A 23,268-nucleotide genomic window follows, 5' to 3' on the forward strand; every position below is an offset into this window, starting at 1 on the left:
TCTCCCTGTTTTTCCTCTTTTATCTTTTTTTCTTATTTCTGAATGGAAGTAAGGACACCAGATATTCACTGCTCAGTGGTCGAATATGGACTTATGCAGGGATAAAAATGGCTACGTTAAAACACAAAGAGTAGTTTAATTAATAAACAATTAAATAAAACACCTTTGCACTGTAAGAGTGGCCAACAACTGTAACAGAAAGGCTATGAATTTTCAATCCCTGTAAACTTTCAAGAGGCATCTGGGCATGGCAATGAGAGATGGGAAAGAACAATGGTGGGTAAAGTCTCAAGGTTTATGTGCACGACAGGTTTTTAGACACAGAAATTTCCATTTCATAGCAGCTCGGACTCAACGAGAAAATTATTATCATCCATGAGAGAGTAAACTGATGCAGTTTGCTGCATGGAGATGGCATTAGAGTAAAATAAAATGTTGTTTTCTCACAAGTCCTGTGCCTTTTGAATTAATACTGCAGTGAACAACAACAACCACCATTCCTGGAGGGCTTTGCTGGGGGAGCCCAAAGACCTGGTGATGCTCTCTGGGATGTGCATCCTCATTGTTGATTTCATAACCTTTGTCCCAGCCAAAGGAAAACACCAGGCTCATTATTAGCTAAGAAGAGACTTGGAGTCTGTTTTACACGTGGTGTAACTACCAAGTACATGAAATATAATAAGGCTTCAAAATGATGCTATTTGCACATCTTTCCCATCATAATGTCCACAAAGTGAACGTTATTTGCTTATAAACTCCTCCATAAACTTATTAATTTATGCCAACAGTCCCGTGCTTTGACCAGTAAGAATAATCATGTGCCTCTGGTTTTTAAGGGAATTAGGGGGTGACACACACTTGGAGGGGAAGGATTAGCAGGAGTTCAGCATCAATTTCCAAATTCCAAATTGCCCAAATATTGCTTGTGGACCTGCCCTGTGCTCCAGCTCCCCTAAGGTGCCACTCCTGCACTGAGACCATTGCAAGACCCAGGCTTAGTCTTGTGCAAATTGAATTTTCTCCTCCACTTCATGCTAAGTTGGTGCTCTGGGAAAACATTACTGCAGCTGCTGTTACTATTTGGCAGATTTTGAATAAGCCTCATGCCCTTGCTGTGTGAAACTTCTCCTTCCCTGCAGGGTAAAATCAGAAATTTGGATTAAAAGGCAGCAGAATAAGATGAATGTTTGCATGTATCTGGTTCTCTCATCAGAGATAATAGGCATAAATGGTCAATTTCTGCCAAGCAGCTTATTTTTCCATTTGGACTCAGTGTAATCCCATGGGTGGGCATCCCTGTGGCACCAGTTCTAACTGAAAGCCTTCTCATATCCTACTTTACTATTACTTTAAGCTCATTTTTAAGTCGTTTTGATGGGTTATGCTGGTCTCTCCCCTGCCTTTGAACTGAATTCTCTGCCTTCAAACACATTAGTCTTCACATGAATGAATATCATGGGCACATTGATTTTAAAAGAAAATTTAATTCCTCTGTCTTTGACTAGGATTAAGTTCTTTGGTTTTGATGCTTTTTTTTCCCCCCCACAGAAACAAGTCTTGTTTGGGAGTGTTATTTCATAAACCATGCTGATATCAGCTGCCCTAAGAAAAAAAAAAAAAAAAAAAAAAAAAAAAAGACATATGTTCCTTGTGAGCTTGTTGATTCTTCCAAGGCTGTCTATACTTTGTCAAAAACAAATTTAAGAGTTTTCATAGGGAATACCTACCATTTTTCATAATGAAAATCTTTATCATCCTGTTTCCTTTAGAGCAGGCATTTCTGGTGCACGTTCTGTACATACCACGGTGCAACATTTGGAGCACTCGGTGGCATAAAAGAAGTTTTGTTATTCAAATGGGACTCCTTGTTTGACATCTAATTATGATTGTTTGTCTGCCAAGGCTCTGCCAGCCCTTGCAGTGCTCACAGTGCCAGGGAGAGACATCTGTTAAAGGTTTCTGTTTAATGTCTAACACAAACAAGGTGTGTCTGCACATGAGAAGCCCCCCAAATTAGAATGTGAAGCTGTATTGCTCTGTTCTCTCAGGCAGAAGTACAAAATTCAGCTGGAAAACTAATTTTCAGAGGTGTTAGACTGGGTCACTCTTATTCTCTCCCCCTTATGCTTCTTGAATTTATTTCACTAGTTGTGTCTCAGAAAGCTTGTATTAACTCTTCAGTACTTTTAATTTTTTGGTGTAACTGTTGTTCCTGTTGCCCTGTTTTGTAGTTCACAGAATATTTGTGTCATTGTTCTGTTTTGTTTGTTTTATTTTAATGCTCATAGGTGGCAAAATTATTTCATTACCCACTAACATTGTGTTTCTACAGTTTCACAGTGGCTCCCATCGTAGGGTAAGATCATTTCAATTTGACATCTTCAATACAAGCAGAGGAAATGGCACAAATTTTGTCAAGAATTTTTATCACAATCATCTGATACATGTGTTTTTCCCCTAGTGGGGGCTGACTGTGGGGGTGTATGCTGGGCTTTGCACCACTTAGTAGTGGTTTGTTATTAATTTTGTTTGATTTTCTTTAGAGCCAGGATTAACAGAAACACGACTGAGGTGATTCTCGTGTTTGGGCTTGGATGTTTATTACATTTTATTAGAAATTACAGGAAGTATGATAGTACTTCCAGCTCCTTGCTAGAAGTAGGAAAAATGGTTTTAGCTGAGCTTACTCCAAGGCTTTTTAAAGCTAAATAAACTAATAATAAACTAATAAATAAACTAAAAGTTTAGCAATTATATTATTTATTTTTTAACTTAATAATAGATTTTTGAGTGACATTTGGTTGACTAACCAAAGGCTACTACTTAAGTTTCGTGAAGAAGATGGAAGAAGAAGAAACAGGTGAACAAAAAAAAAAAGACACTACTTTAAATTTTACACGTTTGTGATTTCTAACTTGTTATTCATCTTTACAATCCTTCTGCAAGGTTTCAGCTCCAGAGCAGTGTTTTCCAGGGGGTCTGTGCCTGGAAGCACAGAAATCCCAAAAGCTGCAGATTCCTGGGATCCACCATCCCGTGTGTGCAGTGACCATGGAAGGATGATGGGGATGGGTGTGACTGACACCTCCAGCCCCTCTGGGGGAAATTTCCACAGGCAAAAAGCTGCAAATCCCTGTTGTTACCCTCAGCACCTCTGCGAGCACAGATCTAGATTAGTGTCAATATTTTGTCACTGCAGCTGGAGAATAAGGATGTCTGCACAGATCTCTTCAAAGCATTTTCATTGCTGTGGGTTTTAATTAGAAAACAAGTATTTGCCTCAAAGCTGGAGTTGTCATCAGAGATCCCATGTAGCTTTCAAGCCCACTAGTATTAATCTTCTTTGCATATCTTTAAGACTGAAAACCTTTCTAATTAAACTCTTAAAGCCTCTTATCTCTGTGGCCTGGTTGATGCTGCAGTGGAATATATCATTCCCAACAACAATGAGTAAAATTGTAATTCCCTGCATAATACCAATCAAGTTGATTGTAGAACATTATGTTCATTAGGAAGTAATAGATTTTTTTTTTTTTACATGTTTGATCAAAGCAGCTGGCATTTAATCCAGGATGAGAAGCAGAATTCTTTTTTCATGTTACTTATTTGTTAATTCATGGCCAGGTCAGTAAATTACTGAAAAACCAATTGATCAACTTTATGGGATGTGTACAATGTATGGATTATCTATATAATAAAAAATATTTATACACAATACTGGTCAGCAGATAAAATTAGCATAATGGAGAGCAAAAATAACTTTCATAATAATGGGGTTTTGCATTTAAAAAAATGCAGGTGAGAAGAGAGATAGATTTAGTCTTTTTTTATGTTTTGTCCTGTGCAGGGACAGGAGTTGGATTTGAGGGTCCTTGTGAGCCCTTTCCAACTCTGGATATTCCATGATTCAAGTTTATTTTTTAAAAGTGTTAGAACAATTGTGAGGTAAAATGCACCTGATCTGCCTTGTAGTGACATCTACATGTTTCCATTTTAACAAATGTGGAATAGATTGCCTAATGCAGTAAAATCAACCACACGTAATTTGCAGTGTAGATGTTCCCTGTGTGAATTGTAAATAAATAAGATTGTTGGAGTAAATAACACTTAAATTTCTGTAAATGTCAAAAATACTTACTATTTGTTATTTCCATAGTAATTTCTGAATCATCTTTTCTCATTTTTGCTTACTTTAGTTTTGATTTTCATTGTTTGTCTTTTTTTTCCCCCTGTAAGTTGCATTCTATCCTTTCAGTTGTTCTTTGGTTCATCGTGTTTTCATTTTCTGTATTGCTTACTGAATAATTCTGGGTTTGTTTGAACAAATAAACACGGATTGCCTGTCCAAATCTGATTTAAATTTTCCACCAAGAAATTTAGTTGTACAGCTGTAGGCAAACTTACATGCTAATTTGTCTTGGTATTTATTTCCTGCTTTAATAATGGTGCCATCATTTTTTGGAGAAAGCTTTCATGAGGAATTGGAAATTTATCTCACTCTTTCATCTTCCTGTATTGCTGATAGAAAAAGTTAAGTTGGTTGAAACCCTATAGAACTCTGCTATAATTATGATACATTTTTGATACAGCTTACATATTAATTGAATTTGTTTAGCTTATTATATGGAAATAATTTAATTTTATCTGTTTTGGTGGCAGCAGGGGAGTTAAGTTGTTTTTACTGGGTTGAGTTGAGTTTCTTCCTGTTTTGGGTTGTTTTTTTTTTTGTCTGCCCCTTGCCATCTTCATGTTGTGAAAAGTTTGATCTTCTCTTTTTCCTTGGAATTTTCCTTAGGCAAACTTAAGGTCCAGTGTCTCAAACATAACTTTATTTAATGGAAACAAAAGGGATGAAAATGGTGAAACAGGTAGATAAGAAGTTCTGTTTGCTTTCCTGATCCAAGACCATGTTCAAATTAAAAATATTGAACATAGAGGGACTAAAATTATTGAATGTAGTGCTGGTGAGAGGAAAAGAAGTTTAAAAAATAAGTTAATATTAAGAGATACCCATGAAAACAATATTGAATTGTATTGCTTTTAAGAGAGAGTTATCTGTACATTTTATTGCTTTTTAGATTCAAGGTGGATGAAAATTCTGAGCTTTTACTTTGTGAGACTTATCAGAAAATAAAGTCTGTAAATCTTTCTGGCTCCTTCTGCCACTCCAACACACAGGGACACACAAAAAAGGAAAGAACTTTTAAAAAACAAATTTTAGACATATCTCTCACGTCTGGGTGTATTAAATTCTTGCTTACAGCAGGCACTAAAGAATGAAATAAAAACGTGAATTATTTGAAATCATGTTGTGCATGAGCTGGCATGACACCTTTTCATCTGAAAAATGAAAATACTTTTCAATTAACTGTTTGGGTGCAGAATGATATTTCAGATCAGGGTCCACAGAGGTGGCAAAGCAAGTTGCTCTCACTGTCAAAGAAGTTATCACGATGTTTTATAAAGCATATAATGCTTTATAATGGCAATGTATCTGTGAGCAGAATTTTCCTGTGAGCAGAATTGTTTTGTGAGGGATGTGAGGATCCTGGACAGCTGCTGTCATTTGTCCTGTGCAGGATCTCCAAGTCTGACTGCCTCTCCTTCAATACGATGTTCTTAATCAGTATTAGCCAAAAGAAATATTACCACAGAGGGCTAGGCCTTAATCCAGGTGCAAAGGACCAGGATCAGCTGGAAGAAATTGGAAAGCTGGTAGGAAATTATTATTTTCACCTTCCTCATCAACTTTCTTTCTTTTCTCCAGAGTGGCTGACCATCACCATCAGTGTATTCCTGACAATAAAACCACAGAATCATGGAATCCCTGAGGCTGGAAAAAGCTTCCAACACCAACCTGTGCCCACCTTGTCCCCAGCTCTCAGTGCCACCCCCAGGAATTGCTGGGACACCTCCAGGGATGGGGATCCAACCCTCCCTGGGCACTTCCAATCCCTGCCCACCCTTTCCATGGGGAAATTCCTGCTGCTGTCCCCCCTGAGCCTCCTTTTCTCCAGGCTGAGCCCCTTCCCAGCTCCCTCAACTGCTCCTCATGGGATTTACTCCCACATTTCAGCTTCCCTGAAATTCTCATTGATACCCCAGGCCATTCCTTTTTTTTTTTTTTTTTTTTTTTGCAGTGCCAGGTGCATCTCTGACAAAGAGGGATGCGGGGAAAATGAATTTAGAACGACAGAAAAATAAAACTTCATACCACTCCTTAATCATGCTGCATGCCAATAAAGGGCATTCACATTCCCAAGGGAGCATGGAATGAACTGCATAAGGCACCTCAAAATTAACTATTGCTGAATTTCAGCATTATCCCATTGCTGCATCTGCCCAGCAGGTGTGGTGCAGTTTATGCAGATGCTGGAAATGCCCACACTGTTACATATTGAACACCTCCCTTCCCAACATACTGATTGTTTCTCTCAAAATGTCATTTAAATGAAAGCAACATGTGTTTCCCTCTCCAATTCAGAAGCTTTTTTTGCTTGGGGTGGGGGTTTAGGTTTTCTTTTTTCATTATTAATTTTATTTAGTCCTCTGTAAATATCTCAGAATTTTAAGGTGACTGATATAACAGCTTTGAGAACCTGGACTATTCCATTGAAAAAACTGAGGTATACCTTAAATCCAAAACTGTTTTCCAAATACTTTTCAGCACACAAATGAAGTAGCTGTTGCAGTACTTTCCTTAAATGTGCATCATGAAACCCAGAAACTCTTTGTTCTCCTCATCTTTTCCGTGGCTCTTTTAATTTCCAGCTGTGTTTTCTTGTGCCTGAGCAATGATGACCACTGCTTGAAATTTCTTTCACGGCTTGCAAACTCGCCATGATAAACAATATGCATTATTTCCATCATGTCCATTCTTTAGGAGACTGCACAGGCCATTGGTAGTAAAACTAAATTGCATTTTATTATTGAAACGACTTGTACAATGCACAGCATAATAAAATGTCTTGTTCTCTATAGAAATTTAATCAAATACAACCTTCTGCCTGTGGTTTCTATTTGTTTTGAAAATAAAATATGTTGTTGGTTCCTTGTTTCTAATTATTTTTCTGTTTTCTCTTTTTCCTCCCCTCCGTCTATAGTAGCATTCTTTTTTGTTTGTTTGTTTTAAAAATGTGTTTTTGCATAACACGTTTCCCAAGCATAAGAAAATTGAAATTATTAATATCTGAATGGATGAGTATAACTTTCTCAAGACTTTGAAGTTCTATTTTATGTTAACTTTGACACTAGAGTTGTCAAACAACTTTCATGTTGGACGAAAGGGAAAAATCAGGAAGATGCTGAATTGGTGAACTTAAGTTATCCTACGCTGGTTTTATTGGTGTTTTAGTTGAAAAATAAAGACTTTTTGGAAAAGTCAAAGAGCCTGAGATAGAGATGCTCTTTTAAATGGAAGTATTTTTTATTTTCAATTGATATTTTTGCTATTACAGAAAAAGATTATTTAATTTATAATTTGTAGAATACATTTTTTTCAAATTAAGAATTTTTAGCTTTTTCAATTTTGACTTGAATAAAATGTACAACATTCAACGTCAGCAGAAACTAAACGAAATGATGGGGAGAGGAGACAATGTAGATTGAATTTTATTTCTTGCCTATACGATGGGTCATTCTTACAGCTTCAGTAATAATCCAAATTCCTAAAGAAATTCCTACACTCTTTTTAGGTAAATGTCCGGGAATAGTTGAAAAAAGTACTTATATGAAGTATTAAAATGGCAAATTATATAAAGACAAACAAAAAAAAGAGGTTTATTTCCTGGAGTCCAGTTTGTATTCCATGGAGTAAGTTTCATCTTTAAAATAACAGAGAAAGAGAATTTCAGATTAAAACCTCTGGAGTTGATGATGATGATGATGAGTGTCAAAATCCTTAAGTTCCATAATAGAAATATCTTTATTGTTCAAAGACAATGCTGATTAAAATGACATTCAGAATGGTATTTATAAAAGTACTTTCAAACTCTATTTACTCAAATATTACTTTGTGATTACTGTTACAAGAATTTTTTTTCCTAAAAAATCTATTTAAATCTTAGTAAATTCTGCTAAATTACATTCACAATTAGGTATGCTGTCAAACAGATAAAACTCCTGCAGTGTTGCACCTCTTGTTCTTGAACTTCTGTTTCCCTGCTAAAGTAATTTTTTTGTCCTCTGAATTGGGATCTGTATTCAGACAACTTCTAAAAATCAGAACTAGTGAGTTTAAAAGAACTGTAGAAAACATCATCAAAGTTCTGGATCTACCTTTCCTTACAATTGTATTGCACTTTTAGAATATTAAAAACTTTTTGCATAAATGTAATATATTGGCCTTTAAGAAACCTATGTTGCCAAATTTTAAATGAAATATAAATTAGAATAACCCACACTGTAGACTTCCATGTGTAGTTTGAGCTTCTTTGTTCCCTTGACCACACTCTACATTCATATTCTTTTCATAATCAAGTCACCACATTTTCCCCAAAAATTTGAAAGAGTGACAAATTAAGACATAGAAGAATGACTCCTTTTCTGTCTGACCCATTCCAAGTGTCTTATTAAAGTTCACTTTAATAAGGGAATAATTAATAACTGCAAAACCAGTCCCACAGTTTGTTTTCTCCCAAGAAGGTATTACTAGAATAATATGACCAAATTATGAGAGAAATTTGAATGTATAAAATAGTTTTTTTCAGATATTTTTAGTTGAATGTGACCATCTTTTATTTTCAGTGGAAACTGGATTGTGTATTTTTTCTTCTCCTCTCTCAGATGGGCATAAATCAACCAGAGAGGTTAATTCTGAAACCCTTTGAAGAGGTACTTCTGCAGGACTACCTAATAAATAATTAGGCATTGCAAACAGTGATATTTCATTTTAAATAGCTTTAAAAAATAATAATATCCCGAGGCAAAAGAGCTTTATACAAAGCATTCTCATCCTATCAGACTTTTGTTGTTGTTGCTGTCTTTGAGTGGCTCCAATCATGGTCAGAAAAAATTGCAAGTGGGATTTCAGTGTTTTTATGAACTTTGCAGTGATGGAAGTCATTGCTGTTAGCAATTATTTTAGTCCTCCAGAAAATTTAAGAGTCTATGGCACCTGAGGCCAGAACGTGTAGCTTATAGTGTGTAATGGGTCACTATTTCATTTCCACTTGTTGAGCCTAAAATATCTGCCTCAGAATAAGGAACATGGTCTTAAAAACCTGAATATATTCCAGGGACAGAAAGCAGGAGGTTCCAATGTAGCACAGAATAACAAAGTCTTGAAGTGCTGTGTTTTATAAGCAGCTCCATAGCTGATAATATTTTTTGTTACAGAAGACAAATTAAAAATAAGGTGTTAAGGTAATAGATTATAAGGTGATTTCAGCATTATGAGGTAACTTCCCAGTAATTATAAAATAGTCTATTTTTATAGATTTATTTATAAAATATTCTCTTTTTATACTTCCAGGGGTTATGAACAATCTATCTATGCAATGTAAGTATACAATTTGCTTTTGCTGTGTTATTTTTTGTGACAACTTAGTGTTCTCCACAGAATAAATCTGAAGTTTCTGTTCTCTTTCAATGCCCTAACACCATCCTGTAAGAAAAGTCTTCTTCCAAAAGAAGCAGACAAATCAGCTCTTCTGGCTCCACTTCAGGATAAAAATTTTCTAAATTTGCCATGCAAACACTCTTTTATATTAGTATGAATCCAAGAGAGTTGGTTTGATTTAGTTTGATTTGGTTTTCGGTGGGATGTTGGTTTGGGTTTGGGATTTTTTAGTTGGGGGTTTTTTAGTTGTTTTTTGTTGTTGTTGCTCGTTTGCTTGATTGATTGTTGGGGTTTTTTTTATTGTTTCTGTCTTTGTGGGTTTTGAAAGGTTCTTGGGGGTTATTTTTGGGTTGTTTGTTTGCTTGTTGGTTTGGGTTTGGGGTTTTTTTGTTGTTGTTTTTTTTTGGGGGGGGAGGGGGTTTGGGACTTTTTCCTGCTGTAGTTTGAACCTGTTTTTAGGGAGCTGTTGATTTGAGTTTGAGGTTTTTTTTATTTCTGGAGTCTTTGATTTTTTTTTTGTTTGTTTGGTTTCTTGGTTGGTTGGTTGGATGGTTGGATTTTTATTGGTTGGGGTTTTGGTTTGTTTTTGTCTTTGTGAATTTTTGGGGGTTTGCAGGGGGAGGTATTTTTTGAGGCTTTTATCTGGTTTTGTTTAGGTTTTTGTGGGTTTGATTTTTGTGGGACTTTTTGTTGGGGTTTTCTTGTTGGAGGGTGCTCTGGTTTGCTGTGATTTGGTTTAATTTTGGTTGTAGTGGTATTGGACCATCAACCCATTTCTGTAGAAATGTGTAGACCTGGTTTTGCTCAGAGACACTTGATATCACTCCCAGATCAGAAATTACCAAAAAAATTCTTAAACCATTTAATGAACAACTCATTTTTATTTAGTTAAATCACAAATTAGAGAAATGTACCATGAGGAACTAAGCTAATTCCCTTGGGAAAAGGGTTATCCCCAGTGGATGTACTTCAGCAACACTCAAATTGTCAATTCTCTCAAAAAGAAAACAAAACCAATACTTTTAGGACATATAATAGGAATGATTTATATTACTTGTACTTTTAGTCTCTTAAATAGGCTCAGTTTCTTACCTCTAAATCAATTTTCCAAGGCTCTTGTTTTCCAGAATATTTCAGTCTTAGCATATCCATCTCTAGTGTAACGAGCTGCAGTTGATCACTTTGCAAAGTCAGAGATATTCCCCTACAAAATTGAGTCACCTTTCTCATTTCACAGGCAGAAGGAAATAATAGGCATCTTTTCTGTATTTTTTTTAGGTTTAATTTAATTTTTAACCAGCATATAAAACTACCTAATGCTGTTCATTTATGTTCATATTATGTTCATTTAATGTTGATAGTTTTGACATTTTAAACTTGAGAGCTGCTGAAATACACTAAGTTGTAGCTTGGTTTAATTGTTAATAAATGAGTATTGAATCGTTTCTTGCATGCAGTTTTTTAATTGTGCTCTCAAATGTCCTTTTTCAGCCCAAATTACTCTGAATTTTATTCTCAAAAATTAAGCAAGCAGAGTGATGTCTCTGAGTTTATCCCATTGTTGTTAGAACATTTCTCCTATCCTGGTCTTTAATTCTTCAATTCCACATAAATATATAACTTGTTGGTGCCATATTCTGTTTGTAGAAAGTAAATGTCTCATCACCAGTGTTCCAAAAATAGCTTATTTTAGGTGAACATTTACTGGTTCTTTATTGTCCAGAAAGAGTTTTTATAGTCTATAACACAGTGCTAAATATTATCCTCACTAAATAAGTACCCAAAATAAAATAGTCTCATTTTAATAAAGACCTGTGATTTAGATTTCACTCCTTTTGTGAGTAATCCAAGAAGAAATAAAAGACCTCAAAAGAATCAGTTCTGATACTCAAAGTCTTGGGTTGGGATGTCTTTTGGGGCTTTGATGGCCTCACCAACCTATTTCCAGACAAAATGAGAATGAGCTTTTGCTTCACTTTCTACTCAAAGAATTGTAAAGAAATAGCAGTTTTTTCCTGCCCTATGTCTAAAATCTGTCATCTAAAAAAGAAAAAAGAAGCAAGAGTGGATTACATGGCACATGTTTTCACAGGTGAAATGCACCCTACAGATTCCTGTGACAGAGGTGCCAAAATTCATCACATTTGTTGTGCAACGTGCTCTGTGTTGGGTGGTAAATCAATGTCCAGACTCTTATTACACTATTTATAAATGAAAAGGATTTTTTGCATCATGGTCAGGTGGTTTTGATCACAGAATCAGAGAATCCCAGAATTATCTGGGTTGGAAGAGACATTGAATCTTATCCATTCCCACCCCATCCACGGCAGGGACACTTCCACTGTCCCCAGTGTCCAGCCTGGCCTTGGGCACTGCCAGGGATCCAGGGGCAGCCACAGCTGCTCTGGGCACCCTGTGCCAGCCCTGCCCACCCTCACAGGGAACAATTCCCAATTCCCAAGATCCCATCCAGCCCTGCCCTCTGGCACTGGGAGCCATTCCCTGTGTGCTGTCCCTCCAGCCCTGGGCAATTGTCTCTCTCCATGGTTCCTGCATTCCCTGGGGCAGCTCTGCAGGTGGGGTCTGGGCTTTGGGGTCCCAGCTCTGCCCCACAGCCCCCAGGGCTCCTCTAACCCAAATTACAATGGGCCAAACTGATAGAAATTAATCAAAATTATGAAACAAGTGACAGGGTAATAAATTACTATTACAATAATAATATAAATAATAATATAAATTATTATAATAAATATATAAATTATAGTAATATAATAGAAATATAATGTAAATAATCTAAAATAAATAGATTAAATATCATATAATAAAATATAAATTATGATAAATATGATAATAATAATATGAATTATAATAATGTGATTCATTACATTAGAGGAAACCAGATCTGTCTTGTATAAAAAAAGATTTCCCTCACAGTGCTGCTGGATTTCTTCAAAAGAGTCGGTGCAAGCAAGAGGCCTCACAACCAGAGGCACGGACAAAATGCCAACTGTAAAGCTCAGAACTCTGGCTAACTTTTACAAATTTTAAAGGAAACGTGACTAATATTCAGACTGGTGAGAAGGTATTTGCAGAGATCTGTAAAAGAACCTAAGATGGGAAATCAACCATATCGTTTTGGAAAAAAAATAGACATGTAAACTACTATCACTATTCAAGAAAAAGATTTTGGCTTTGCAATAGGGTACTATGAGAGTATCAGGTAATCAGCATTTAAGGAAGAAAGAAAATCATAAGAACTGTGCAGAAATATTGAAAATGTCAGAATGTGTCTAGCTAGAGCTGCAAAAATTCAGAAAATTATTTTAATGGTTGTATAGAAACTGGAGATTGATACACAGTTGACTGAGCTTGATGTGCCCTCCGTTGATGTTTATATGTGTAATTTAATTTTTTTTTCAGTATTCCTCCAAAATACGAGCTGAAATATTTTAAATTACTTACTTCTTTGTGAGCTGTCTGAACTTTTGTGTTACTAGTATGTCTAATTTTTTTGTGTTTGGTTTGTTGGAACTTTTCTTAACTACTATAGTCCCATGTAGACCAGCTGCTCATGAAGAATTCAAAGTCCTTTTTGAGGTAGAGGAATATCTACATGTTGCAGAGCAGGAAAGCAGAATTCTGATAAAAAACCTCAAAACATGTGCTGGTAAATCTCTGTGGTACCACCAAACAGCTGCTCTTTTGTCCCTCTTACCAGCATCACTCTGACAATGTGCTGGCTTCAATTGGTTCAAAGGGTTCTTTTCTCATAATTTGATTTTGAAGCCCACTAATGAGCATTTTTGTCCCTTGTTTGCTTTGAGAGTATCTCTAATGCACAGCCTTGACATATTTTGACCTTGAAAGATCCTGAGAGGATGCAGGAAGGGAGCACAAATTCCTCCACTTGTATAAGCTGATTACTATTAGTAAAGTCAGCATTTAAGGATCATTTATAATCACATTTGGAGGGGATTCTCACATAGCTATTGGCAGAATCTGCCTTTAATTCGGTGCTGATGTGCTTCAAATGGAGATGCTGTCACCCTCCAAGGGGAAAAAAACCCAAAACATCCACATCATCTGAGCAGATATTGGTAATTCGTGATGAAGCCAGCATTTTGAAGTGCAGGCAAGATCCAGAGCTTCACAGGAGCAATTCTTTGGGGGAGTTCAGATGTTGTGAACTCTGGATAAATAAATTAGTCAGGAAATGGCTTGGAGTAAGCTCAGTTCAACTTGAAAAAATAATTCATGCTTTGTATGAAATTCTATTCCCACTTGGAATTAGAACAGAGCTGACTCTCCTTCCAGAGATTTTGTTCATTTGATTTGGTTGTAGTGTGATGAAAATGAAAGGAAATGAAGGAAGGAAAGAAATGAAAGAGATTTTTTAACTTTACAGCTCTTCATTTTTGTTATTAGGAAAAAAAAAAGACATACTGGCATCCCTTATGTATTATATGTTATTTAACTCCAGAAAACAGTAGCAAAATAAACTCAAAGGCCATTATTTCTTGCACCTTATGATGTCTTATTAAGGTAATTATGTTTCCTGAAAAATTAGTTTTCCTGAAATGGAGCACCAGTGATCAATTAATAGATGACTTTCATCTCTATTAACAAATTCCCATTTGTGAATGGTAGACAAGTTGACAGACAACTCTTCTATCCACTCAAATGCTTGAGACTGCTTCTGGTTAATTTGATAAATTAAAAATTAATTCCTCATCCTCTTCTAAGTCGTGTGCAGCTACTTAAGTTTATACGGGTAATTTATATATTATTTTGGCCTTCACCTGCCTATCTTCCTTTCAGGATCATATAATGCATGCTGAAGAAATGTTTGTTCTTCAGTTTTAGCTCCTGGGTTATATTTCCTTTAATATGTTAATATGTGTGTTTTGTAGACCCTCTCTGTTAGTTGTCATTTGCAAGTTTTACACATTATAATAGTTTCTAAAAATTCTTCTTCTGTTATTAGAAATTACATGTCTCTTTATATTTTGTGATATGTTATTTCTCTTAAACATTTGATAGTACATTTTGCTATTTTTAATTACTTAAAATTATTTTTTAACTTTGGTGATTTTGTTGTGATCTTCACACGATGTGGTTTTACAACTCTAGTAGTGGGATGATAGAGTATATTGAAGTATTTTGTATTATTTATTTATTTTTAACTTCTACATTAAATAAATTAATCAAACAGTTAAATTAATAATTTCTCAAGACAGCAAGCTCTTATTCTCTGTATTTATTTGCAGAATATTATTTATTTATTTTGGGAATCTGTTTCCTCACCAGAGTGAACTTTCAAACAGCATAGGAACAGGAAATTTCAGAAAGTACTGCAGGGATAATCATAAATACCTCATAATTTATTACGGAAAAGAGGTTTTGCCTCTTTTTTTGTCTCGTTTGTCACATTCAGAAGAGAAAATCTGTGGTATTCAAAACCTGCTTATATTAACAGATTGGAAGTAGGAACAGGGGTGGGGAAATGATAACTGACAACAGGCCTTTACCAGACAGAAATAGTTTAAAAATTTCATCTATTTGGATGTGAATTACTTGATTATTCCCAGTAATATATTCCTGATATAATTAAATAAATCTGTTGCCTACTCTGATGATATTTATGTCGTATTATGCTACTTCTTCTTCTGGTGCCCAGGACAATGTGGCCACTACTTAACATTAAAAAGAAGTACAGTACACTGAACCTTAAACATTTTAGAAGGTTGATTTCATTGTATTCAGTGAAATTTCAAAAACAGAAAGAAATAATGTCAAGTGTTCTGCCTACAGAATATGAGATGTGATTTGAAGGAACATCTTCCTGTATGTTTTCCAAATTTCATTTAGTCTTGAGATGAATCTTTATTTCTGCTTCAGCATTTAAGTGGGCAGAGACTTCATCTGTTCAACTGAAATTACTACTTCTCCAAGCCTAAATGGTGATTTTTTTTTTTTTCTGGGAACATGTACATATATTCAATTAATGTGGAATCTCATTTTACTTAATGAAGACATTATTTTAAGGTATATTGGTCATGTCCTTTACTGCTTTAGAGAAAATAACTAAATTTTGGCCATTTTTTTTCTAAACATCTCGATCTCCTAGGTTGATATTTATGCCTTGGGAATCACCTCTATTGTTTCCCTCTGCTGAAAAGCTGCATGCCAGCACTCATGACTACCTTGATCTCCAGGATTTTTTGTGAATTATTAATTTTTTAAGCCTTAAAACAAATGAATGCATCTGATTTTTAAAATAAAATGTTACAAGAGAACAATCAAACTTTCCCTACACACTCAGTGATTCCAATTCATCTGCCCTTACACATGTGGATGAGAAAACATAAAACACATGAGGGACACTGTAGAAAACAGGCAAAAAATACTGTAAAAAATATTACTTTGTGTCTCTTTGTGCTTCAATCTGCTGGGTTTAATGTGCAGATGTACTAACACATGAGAAAAAATCCAAAGCAATAAGCCCTGAAGGGGGAAAATAAATCAAAAGCTTTTTTCTCTTTTGTAACTCAGGAAATAGGCATTGTGGGAATGTTAACTCCCAGCTGTTTGATACCTGAATGTTTGAATCTTGAGGTGTGCATAAGGTGTCACCCAACCAGCTTGATCTCATGCTTTGTGATGATGTCAGTGGTGATTTAGATTAATAAATGACTTGGAAGCAGTTCACAATGTTCCCCAGGGGAAGTCTGTTTTCATTTGCAGATCATTCTTTGTGACACAAAAATATGTATTTTTTTAGAAATATAGCACATTAAACCTTCTATGTCTTTTGCTCCTCAAGTGAGTTATAAACAAGGCTGACCTGCTTCAAATATATGATTAAACAGCCAATATGCAAGGCTGGCTCTGTCAAAATCTCCATCTGAAGAGCCATCATGAAAATAGAAGGAGTAATGAGCATCCCATATAAAAATATTACTTTGAATTTTTTTTTCTCTCTCCCAGTATGTTAGAATTTGCTCTTTTTTTTTCCTGTTTCATGAGACTTGTTGCAGCATAGAAGGGAATCTTTTCAGAAATTGTTCTTAGAACAAAAGAAGACCAGTAATAAGCATGTTATACCCATCTTTCAAATTTTTATTGACTTGCAGATCAACGATCTATAGATCTGATTAAGGTTTTGTTGCTAAGATAAATATTTACAACAGAAGAGTTTTAAACCATGCAGCTGGGAGAATGCTGTTTTGTTTTACATCCTGCAAAAGTGGAGAGTTTATGGCTGAAAGCTTCCCTTCTCATTCTCTTGTGGACAGATATGCACACACATTACAATATTTGGTGGAAATTCAGTTTCACTAGCAAAAAGAGGTCGATTTTGCCAAACTGTTGTACAATAGAAGACGTGTACATAGAAAAGGTTGGTGCTGGCACCTGTATTTGTGATGAGGAGGTTTATTTCAGCTGTTCCTATGGGCTGAGCACCCAGAAGTGACCAGAAAAGCACAACTTTATTCAGGAAGAACTTAAATTATTTGTTCTGAGACTACCCTTGGTATTAACTGAAGCACAGAAAGGAGATTTGATAAAAAGATTGATGCTACCCTAAATTACTAAAGGCTAATAATCAGTTGTCATCAAGTTCATCCTTCTTTCTGAAAAATTTAGAGGGTGTTATATTTGAGTCTGTTATTTACACATAACCATGAAATCCCTGTAGAAGCAAGAGTGCACAGAAAAATATTTTCAAATTCTGCTCGTTTTTGTCTCTTTTCTCCTGAGAGAATATAGAGCTTTTTTATTGGAATGGGTGACTTTTCACTTTTTATTGTCCTTCAGTATTTATTCATTGTACTCTAGTAAAAAAAAAAGAAGGTTTTGTCTGAGACTGGGAATTTTATAGTGTTCAAGGAAGGTCAAAAAAGTAGAATATTATTTTACAATACACAAATAATTTTATTGCTCCATTAAAATTAAAAAAAAAAAAAAAAAGATGAAAAGTATAGAAAATACAAGAAATTAAAAACACCCAAAGCAATCATTCTATAACACAATCATGTCATACTTTTGCAAAACATACTTGACTAACAAAAGCGGTGTGAGAGTCTAAATAGTAGGTAATTTCTGCTTGAAAAGCCTTTTCATTTTGTAAAATGATGCACATTGATATTTGAGTATTATACATGCAAGTTGAACAGATTTTGAGGATCTGGACCTGAATAATGTATAAGTAAAGTGATTCGAAAAGATAGAGGTCTGATCTGCAGAGAAATAAGAAAATGAGAAGAATAGTCCTGTGAAATTTAAGGAACCAAGGAATTTTTGTATCTTACAGAACTGTGACTTGTTCGAGAAGCCCCATATATTTACACTTTTATATATATATATATATATATATATATATATATAACGTATACAAATTCTAATCAAATAGAGCTTAAATTCATGGTATAGTTGGTCACTAAGTGGCACAAAAGGTTTCTACTAAAAGAAAATGAGACCCCACAATCCCCAAACCTGAGCGATTTCAGTTAAAATACGGATGACCCATCTGACAACTGTATGTAAGTGTTTACCTGGCAAAACCTTCCAAGTCTGAGGTCCCAATTTTCCTACACAACCTGAACACTACCTTACAGATCCTGCAGCCTGCATGATCCCTAGGGACCTGAATTTTAAGATTTACATATTAAAATGGAGTATGCTGTGCTGAAAATTTATCTTCTGTCATTGTCACTACACCATAAAAATTTTGCTTTTACTGACTGTATTCAGACAAAATTTCTATCTTCTTCAATGACAGACATGTTGTCCATGGCAGCAAATTTATTTGTTCTCCTGGTGATTCATTTCTAGAAAGAACACACAGATTCAATTTGACAAATCTAAATTAGGTCAATTAAAAACACAGGACTTTATCTCCTAATTCTCTATTTTATCAATTAAGCATACATTGGGAGTACTTCAACATCAACACAATTCATGATCTTAACAAATATTTCTGATTTAATTGAATTTTTATGGGATATTTCTTAGTGTCTCAAAGTCAACAGGTTTTCTCCAAGATATGACATCATCTAAATTGCTGTCTTAGGCATCTTAATTTTACCAAAAGAAGAAAAAGAATCAGCTTCATGATGTGTCAGCATTTTATCATTTTGTATATAACAGGAAACAGGAAGACAAATCTTTCATTTGAAGCACAAGAATCAATACGAAAACACAACAATTTGCAAAAAAAAAAATAGATTGCACTGTGATCACAGTGTTACCAATAAATTAATTATAGAAGAATTTACTCTGAAAGTGAGAATGTTTAACAATCTATCATTTCTAATTAGTTTGGGTGGCAATGACACTTTCCTCACAAAATATTTCGGAAGCCATATGATAATCTCTTTAGAAGAATTCTAAAAAATGTTGCTCCTTCCCATGGATTAATTTTATTTTCATTTTTTGTCAGTACAAATATTGTTACAGCAGTATCAATTGTAAATAGGGGCAGTTGGCTGGATGTACAAAGAAAATGTGAGTTTTGAACACTGTTAAGTGCACAAAACGAAGAGTTTGTGCATGGATACACTTGTGCATCTCAGAGCTACAGGAAAAAGTTTTGTGAAACTTTTATGAACAAAATAGATCATATTATTGACTATGTGAGGGTATGTTAAATGACATGCATATGCTGCCTTAACTTTAATATTTCAATATTTTAAAGTCATATGATTCACTTGAAGGGCAATAACTGATAAATTGGGAGTGTCAAAGGAGGCATAAAATTCACAAAGCAGGAAAATAACCCAGGTGTTGTATGGCATGATGATGGCTGCAAAAGAAAATTATTCTCAGCTTCATCAATGTCATATCACAATCTTCTTTTAAAGGTCAGGAACAGATTGAGGCCAGCACTGATAAAATATTATTCCGTGGCTAGCCAAAGATTTGAACTCAAGATATTTTGGAAATCATAAAAATATTAAGCAAATTAATATCCGTGGATTTCTTATGGATTTCTTTCTGAGGTTATTTACAATATATCTAGATTATTCTACTTTTCTTCAGCAAACACATTTTTTAAAATTTTAAATATTACTAAGTTTGACAGAGTTTTATATTTTTTTTCTACTCACAAGCAAGCCAAATGATCATGAAAGCTTCCCTGTATTTTTGAGGTTCTTTATTCTAAAGACCGATTATGTGTGAATAATTTCACTTTTTACACAGTAACTCTTCAGCTGAAAAAGTTCAAAATTACCATTTCCCTTGCATATCAATGCCAGGCATTAATTTCCATGAAATTTAACAATTTTCTTTATCCACGTCATATAAGGGATTATTGTGAAAGAGGAATGACATATCTGTGCCTTCCTTCCGTCTTTCTTTCTTTTTATTTCTTTTTATTTCTTTTTCTTTCTTTCTCTCTTTTTTCTCTTTCTTTCTTTCTTTCTTTCTTTCTTTCTTTCTTTCTTTCTTTCTTTCTTTCTTTCTCTCTTTTTTTTTACTTATTTCTCTTCTTTCTTTCTCTTTCCTTTCTGCCTTTCCTTCGCTTTCTCTCTTTTATCTTTCCTTATTTCCTTCTCTCCTTGATTCACTGCATCTTTTTTCTTTCCATTCCTTTCCTTTCCTTTCCTTTCCTTTCCTTTCCTTTCCTTTCCTTTCCTTTCCTTTCCTTTCCTTTCCTTTCCTTTCCTTTCCTTTCCTTTCCTTTCCTTTCCTTTCCTTTCCTTTCCTTTCCTTTCCTTTCCTTTCCTTTCCCTTCCCTTCCCTTCCCTTCCCTTCCCTTCCCTTCCCTTCCCTTCCCTTCCCTTCCCTTCCCTTCCCTTCCCTTCCCTTCCCTTCCCTTCCCTTCCCAAACCTTCCCAAACCTTCCCAAACCTTCCCTTCCCAAACCTTCCCTTCCCAAACCTTCCCTTCCCAAACCTTCCCTTCCCTTCCCTTCCCTTCCCTTCCCTTCCCTTCCCTTCCCTTCCCTTCCCTTCCCTTCCCTTCCCTTCCCTTCCCTTCCCTTCCCTTCCCTTCCCTTCCCTTCCCTTCCCTTCCCTTCCCTTCCCTTCCCTTCCCTTCCCTTCCCTTCCCTTCCTCTCTGATGTTTTCTGAATTAAACAATTCAATAAAACCCACACAACTGACTTTGCTACATTGTTGAGAGTTCTGTATCTTTCCTATAGTTACTTTGTTCTTAGAGATTTTTTTTCCATCACTTGCTTGGTTACATTAACACCTGGGTACTGAAGAAAACAAAAGAAGAGGCCAAGCCTCAGGGGAGCGGGGCATTTGGGTGCAATTCTCTCACCTGGGGGTTTCTCTCTGAGGGGAGAAATAGCACAAAAAATGAGCACTAAAGAACCGGACTGGGACAGCTGCTGGCTCTCTCCCTCCATCTTCCTGTCTCTGTCTCTGTCTCTGTCTCAGATTCAGAGCAGGACAATCGGAGCTGCTGCCTGGGGAAGAGAATTCGCCGTCACTGCCATAACCCAGCTGGGAGCAGCTCCTTGTGCCATGGCCCGAGCTTCTGCCTCTGAGAGCAGCGGCTGAGCTGGGACCTTATGGAGAGTTCCCCGAGTAAACGAGGGAGCCCTGGCCATGTGCTCGGTGCCCGGGATCCTGAGCCTGCCTCTCCCTGCCCTGCTGGGACCGGGCCGCAGCTGCCCCGGCCCCGCCGCTGCTCCGCCACCGCTGCCAGGGCTGTCTCCGGCGGAGCCCCGCTCTCCCTGCCTGCCCTTACACCTTGGCGGCCCAGCTCGCTGCTCCCCGCGGCTCTGCAGGGGCCGCGGCCCGGGCTGGCCCAGGGCTGCTGGAGCGAAGCCTCTCCTGCAGCCCTTCCTTGCCCTGGGCCCCGAGCCGCCATTGCCGCCCGTGCTGAGCCCGCGCCACGGCGCCCCCTGCAGCCGCGGGGCGAGCATCGCACCCGGCCTGCCCAGCGGGAGCCACCAGCGCCCCTGCCGGCTGAGCCCGGCACTGCAGCCAGGGCAGGGGCCTGGGCCCACAGGGCCGGCCCCGCTTCCGGCTGCTGCTGCTGCTGGCAGCGCTACGCTGCGGCCCCTGGGCTGCTTTGGTGCGGGCACCGCACACAGCTGACAGGCCTGTGCGCATAGCTCGGGCTGAGGGACGCTTTATTTCCAAACGAGGATCATTCACACAGAGGGGACTTGTATTTTCCACTCCAAGGGAGGCTGCGGCCTTCCTTAGCGCACCGCCGTCAGTGCAGCCAAGACACGCACGCTGTCCTTTGCACCTTCCCTGGGCACGGCCGTTCTGATCATTGCACTGAGCGCTCACAACAAGGGGCTGCAGCCCCCAAGGCCCCCAGGGGCTGCTCCAGGCCACTCCCAGTGCCTTGGGCTGTGCAGGGCTGCCGGGCTGGCCCTTGGTGACACAGGCACGGTGTGTCAGGGCCCTCTGTGACGCGGGACATTGTGATGCCCAAAGTCCCTTGTGACATCCCAGAGCCCCGGCCCGGCTCAGGGTATTTAAGGGCCACTGCAGGGCCCTGGGCTGGCCAGTGCCAGGACAGTGGCTGTGTCCAGGGACCTGTCTGTGCCACAGGATTGCAGACATGGAGAAGGACGAGGCAAAGCCCAAGTCACAGGGTCCCAGGCCCTCGGCCGGCCCACAGAGAGCCCAGGCCTGGAGGGAGCAGCAGGAGGAAGCCTGTGCACAAGGGCTTTTCCAAGGAGAATTGCCTAGATCTCAAAAAAAGTCCAGCTTGGAGGAGCAGAGCCAGCAGGAGGTGTCCCTCAGAGAAGCTGGTGGCTGCCAAGAGCGCTCTGACTGGGAAGAGTGCATTGGCCAAGAGCTTCCTGAAGGGCAAGGCTCCACTGGCCAGGAGGGGTCTGGAGGGAAAGCTGAGAGAAGAGCCTCAGTGCAGTCCAGCTGGGAAGATGCCAGTGGCCAAGGCTTGCTGCAGGACAGCTGGGAACAGGACACCATGCAGAGCCTGCAGTTCAAGGCCTTGGTGAGGGAGGAGGACGACTGGGATGAAATCAGCGTCCTGGAGCTGTGTGAGGAGGAAGAAGAGGCCAGGCAGCAAAGAGTGGCAGATTTGGAACGAGATGGATTCCCCGTGCCTGTCCCTCGGGAGGCTTGGGTTGAGCTCCAGGAGCTGCCTTGTGACAACCAGGATTGCATTGGGCAGGAGGTGTCGCAGGGCAATGGCAGGAGACCTTCTGTGCAGTCCAGCTGGGAAGGAGACAGCGATGAGGATGTGGCGCAGTCCAGCTGGGAAGAGGACGTCGTCCCCATCCACTGGATCTCCAACATGCTGCGGGAGGAGGACGACGAGTGGGAAGAAGGGAGCGTCACCTCTTGCCCTGGGCCATCTTCTCCCGAGCAGCCGCTTCCCCGCAAGAAAGGCGGCGGGCTCTTGAGGCGGGCGCTGCGGGCGCTGCGGGGGCTGTTGCGCTGCCCCTGCCTGGCGCCACAGCCGCAGGATTAGCGCCCTGAGGCTGCCAGCAGCAGCGGCCCTGCAGATGGCGGCCGGCCCGCGGCCTGCCCGGCGCCCTGAGGGAGCCGCACGGGCTGCCTGGGCCTGCACGTGTCCCTGCGGGCTGAGCCGTGCCCGCCTGCTTTGGAGCAGCGCCCGCGCCTCTGCCCAGGAGCCAATGGCACCCTGTGCCCGGCACCTCCCTGCTGCAACTTCTTCCCAGGCCTCACCTCCCTGCCAGGGAACAATGGTTTCCCATGGCCAGCCTGGCCCTCCCCTGCTGCAGCCTAAGGCCCTTTCCTCTCCT

The sequence above is a fragment of the Sturnus vulgaris genome, chromosome Z (genome assembly GCF_052056855.1).
Source record: "Sturnus vulgaris isolate bStuVul1 chromosome Z, bStuVul1.hap1, whole genome shotgun sequence".
In the NCBI taxonomy this organism is placed as follows: domain Eukaryota; kingdom Metazoa; phylum Chordata; class Aves; order Passeriformes; family Sturnidae; genus Sturnus; species Sturnus vulgaris.